Source organism: Chiloscyllium plagiosum, unplaced genomic scaffold (assembly GCF_037043375.1).
Source record: "Chiloscyllium plagiosum isolate Xiang-an unplaced genomic scaffold, Cpla_swu_hap1 HiC_scaffold_44, whole genome shotgun sequence".
NCBI lineage: Eukaryota > Metazoa > Chordata > Chondrichthyes > Orectolobiformes > Hemiscylliidae > Chiloscyllium > Chiloscyllium plagiosum.
The window spans coordinates 54,977,765-54,982,783 of record NW_028270182.1 but is presented as its reverse complement, the minus strand read 5'-3'; the positions used below and the strand labels follow the sequence as shown (position 1 = coordinate 54,982,783).

At 42.6% G+C, this 5,019-nt stretch overlaps 1 non-coding gene across 1 annotated transcript; it reads right to left on the bottom strand.

The window, feature by feature from the left end:
* Positions 1 to 2,251: 2,251 nt before the first annotated feature.
* On the bottom strand, positions 2,252 to 2,333 carry trnas-cga (transfer RNA serine (anticodon CGA)). Its single transcript has one exon. It is a non-coding gene; the product is annotated as a tRNA-Ser (tRNA).
* Between the last annotated feature and the right edge of the window lie 2,686 nt (positions 2,334 to 5,019).

The following is a 5,019-nucleotide window of genomic DNA, read 5'->3' as shown; positions in this document are numbered from 1 at the left end:
AGGAGAAAGAGGCTGACAACTAGAGAACTGCATTCATAATTTCATCTGGACTGTAAACGCCTCGGACATCTGTTCCTTGCAGTTATGCACAGAATATTGAATGTCTCTGATTCCAGGGCTTGGAACTCGGATGATATGATCGTCTGCAACACCGGTTACTTCCTTGTGTGAGGTAACTCCTGATGGAACACATTTAACACTCTATTGCTCATTGAGAAATATATCCAAAATAGGAGCTCATAACAGCATTTCTGTTGTCTTTCTGGTGCTGTCCCTGACATGCCCTGTGGCAATGCACTTAATCTATGTTTCCTGAGGGTTCTGCACATGCTTCCACGATCGTATTATGGGCAGTAATCTGCATTTTCGCTTCAATAACGGGTGTGTGAAGCGGAGGTCCACCATTCTCGATGCTATTTTTCTCTTCTTATGCGCAAATGCAAAAGAGTAAAGGATCAATTAATATTGTAAGATGATATACAGAGGCCTGTGAAATATCGAAGTTTTAATGACATCTATGCAATGGTTCGAGATGACGTTGATTCAGGAAATAAGGATGTAAAGTCTGTTTGGCTGGAGTTGAGGAACAGTGAGGAATGAACTCACAAGCATGTGTAGTTTACAAGCCCACTCGCAGTAACCACAAAGCGAAATAAATCTTACAAGGAAAAATATTGTATGTGAGTGACAAAAATGGGAATAGTCATGCGTGATCTTAACTTCCCATCTAAAACTCTCGGTTCCATTGTACAAACGTTTGGAGAACCATAATCAAAAAATCCCACATGTCCCATAAAACATCACGAGGGATATCTTGCTAATTGATTACTCTACTGGTGACTTAATTTTCCTATTTTCTTGGAAACCATCTCTTTAATTGTGAGCATCGGAAAAGGCTTTCTTTTGCCCGCAAGAAATAAATATGTGATTAACCTTTGTTCGTTTCATGTATAAGAACACTGAGACTCCTCTGCACTGCACATCTTTTGCGTTTCTATCGATTTTAATAGTAGTGTGTCTTTTGATTCTTCCCAACAAAGTATATGACCTAGCATTCCCGACATGAAACTGCATCTGCCAAGAATACTCCAATTGTTGGAGGGAATCCTGAGGAACAGAATGTACATGTACTTGAAAAGACAAGGACTGATTCGGGACAGTTAACATGGCTTTGTGCGTGGGAAATCATGTCTCACAAATTTGATTGAGTTTTTTGAAGAAGTAACAAAGAAGATTGATGAGGGCAGAGCAGTAGATGTGACCCATATGGACTTCAGTAAGGCGTTCAACAATGTTCCCCATAGGAGACTGATTGGCAAGGTTAGATCTCATGTAACAGCAGTGGACCTAACACCGACCCTTGTGGTACGTCGCCAGTACCTGGACACCAAGAAGATCATGTTCCATCAACTATAACACTGTTTTCTATTGGCAAGCCAATTACTGATCAAAGCTATAATCTCTCCCACAATTCCATTCCACCGCATTTTGTAGAATAGCCGACTGTGGGGAACCTTATTGAACAATTTGCTGAAACCCATATACACGACATCAACCGGTTTATTGTCATCTCCCTGTTTGGTCACTTTGACAAAAAAGTCAATACGATTCGTTAGGCAAGGCCTACCCATCACAAAACCGTGCTGACTGTCCCTGATCAGATTATTCTTTTCTAGATGCTCATAAATCCTACCTATAATAACCTTTTCCAACACGTTACCAACAACTGCAGTGAGACTCACTGGTCTGTAAGTACCAGGGTTGTCTATATGACACTTTTTGAACACGGCAACAACATATGCTATGCTCCATTCCACAGGCACTATTCCTGTAGACAACGATGATTTGACGATCAATGCCAAAGGCTCATCAATCTCTTCCCTTGCTTCACAGAGGATCCTAGGACAGATCCCATCCGGCCCAGGGGACTTGTCTGTTATCTCACTCTCAAGTATTTCTATCACCTAATCCTTGTGAACCTCACTCTCTACTACTCTAGATGCAAGTATCTCTGTATCTCGGGAATCTAATGAAAAGTAACACTTCTGCCTAGGACGTTCAATAACAACTGCAGAAACCCGATGTGTCGAGCAGTGTATCTGGAAAGAGAAACAGAGATAATGTTTTAAATATGGAACATTTCTGATGAAGAACTCGAGTTTCCCAAGTCTAATCAAATTACCGGCCTGGTTTGCAAAATAGGTTTTCTGAACTTTGAGCAAAAATTGTTCCAGCAGGAAAGCATTTCTAACGTAGTCAGCAGGACTCGAACCTACGTGGGGAAACTCCAATGGATTTCGAATCCATCGCCTTAACCACTCGGCCATGACTACACACAGCGGCACTAGCTTGAGCATTGACCAAATCAGCCGTGATCTCATTGAAAGCTGTCGCTGACTGGATGAGCTAAATGCTTCCATCTCCTTACATACCTTTGCTGTCATTTGTAAGGTGCGAGACACCAATGTAAAAGAAGAAAAGCACAAATGTAGGAAAAGATATTTGCAGACAAACTGAGTCAAAATTATTTATTGAAAGGAAAATCACACTTGGCAATTTGCTAGCTCTCTTTGCGAACATGACCAGCAGAGGTAAGCAAGGGAGCTATTGATCTGAGTATTCTGGGACCTGAAGCAAACAAAGGTTAGTGACATGTTCATTTCTATTTCTGGCGAACGAAATGTTCTTTCCTGATGGTTACAATGAAAGAGATGGTTCCCAATAAAAGACAGAGATTAATTCGCATGTAGATATATTTCAATGTGACACGATTCATTTTCAGTCCCTAATTACCCCAGAGATGGAGGGGGTGAGTTATTTTTCTTCACTCTTCAACTCCTCAGCACGGAGGTACAGACATGAAACCGCTAGAGATGGAGTTCTTGAATTGGGAACCAGCGACACTGAAGGAACTAGGCAAAAGTGAGGACTGCAGATGCTGGAAACCAGATTTTAGATCAGCGTGATGCTGGAAAAGCACAGCAGGTCAGGCATAACCCGAGGAGCAGGAAAGTCGACGTTTCTGTTGCCAGTCTTGCTGCGTTCCGCAAACAATTTTCGTTTTTGGCTCAGATTTCCAGCAACTGCAGCTATTTGTTTTATGTTAACCTTCATAATGTTTTGGACAAAACCAATGACCTGCCAGCATCAGAAAATCGGCAGACGTACTGGTACACCGATATGTTTGCTGAACAATACAACCATTCCATGAGCGGGAATACGATCCGGGCCACGGTGCTGAGAGGACCGAATCCTCACAAGTAAATAAAAAGACAAGGCGATAGATACTATCGTATTTGGTGTAAATAAAACACCCTTTCTGAACATTTTCGTTGCAGATTATTTTCAACTTGACTTTGAAGATTTACAAAGTGGGAAACGGCCATTCCGTCCGTGTGCATTAAGGCTAATCAGAGAGCCATCTATTCTAGTTGCAGTTTTCAACTTTGGCCCAAAATCTCGTGTGTTCTAGGGCAAATGTCAATTAGGTTATGCTATGTTCTTAAATGGCACAATAATTTGTCAGAAGTATGACACTTCCACACCGAATTGTAAGTCTTTTGAGGAACTCATGCTCATTTTCACCCACAGAGGGAGACGCACAGGAAGATACCCCCAAACTGACGGAGGTGCCTGTTGTGGAGAGCTGGAATTTTAAATGGACAGTAGGACAAATGCAAGTTTTAAATGCGGAAGCACAGATATGACATCCCGACAGAACTTCACAGGGGAGCGTCAACGTAGACCACGGTTAAAGCGAAACATTCCTCTCAAGCCAGGTCGGACTCGAACTTATAATCATCTGATCCGAAGTCAGACGCGTTATCCATTACGCCACTGGCCCAAAGGACAAGCCGCGTGTTGGCAGAATGTCGCTATGTAATGCTATGGACTTTCACGGAATCAGAATGAAAAAGGTGAACAAGCAGCGAAGATAATCACCCACACTGCTTCACTTCGAAGTTTCCAATTTGTGAAGCAGTGCCTTTCACTGGCAAAGGAGTAACATTTGTCCTCAACTGCCTGCTTCAGGGTCGCCTCCTTCTCTGCTGGAGGTTTCCATCGTTTTATTCACAGTCACGACGCGATTTCATGATCCACTCCAGTGAAAAAGTGTCATGGTGTCGTCCAAACAAGACGATGCAGATACTCAGCGAGAGACCTCCGGTCATTTCGAGCTCTGGATGTGAAATTAGACGGGATACCTGACACCTTTTATTGGCGCCGCCACTTCACTGCACATTCGCGGCTCAAAACGAGCCGTTGTTAGCATCAGCTTGATTTGTACCTTCCTGCAGTGCATTTGCTAAACAACATCAGATAGATCCCATCCGGCCCAGCTAACTTATCTGTTTTCACACTCTGCAGTATTTCTAATATCTCTTCCATGTGAACCTCAATCTCTTCTAGTCTAGATGCAAGTATCTCTGTATCTTCCTCACCAACATTTTCATTTTCTATAGCGAACACTGTCGAAAAATATTTATTTAGTGCTTCCCCTATCTCCTCTGACTCCACACACAACTTCCCACTATTATCCTTGATTGTCCCAAATTTAACTCTCGTCATTCTTTGATTCCTGACATACCTATGGAAAGCCTTAGGGTTAACCCTGAACCTATCTGCCAACAACTTCTCATGTCTCCTCCTGGCTATTCTCACCTCTCTTTTTAGGTCTTTCCTGATATCGTTGGAAACCTCGAGCGCTCTAACTGAGTTTTCACGTTTTGTCCTCACATAAGACTTCTTGTTCTTCTTGACCTGGGATTCCACTTCCTTAGTAAACCACGGCTCACGCGTTCTATATCTTCCTCCCTGCCTGACAGGTACATACTTATCTAGGACACACAGGAGCATTTCCTTGAATAAGCTCCACATTTTAATGTGCTCACCCCCTGCAGTTTCCTACCACATTCTACACTTCCTAAATCTTATCTCATTGCATCGTAATTTCCCTTCCACCAGCTGAACCTCTTGCTCCGTGGAGTACACCTATCCCTTTCAATCACGAAAGTAAAC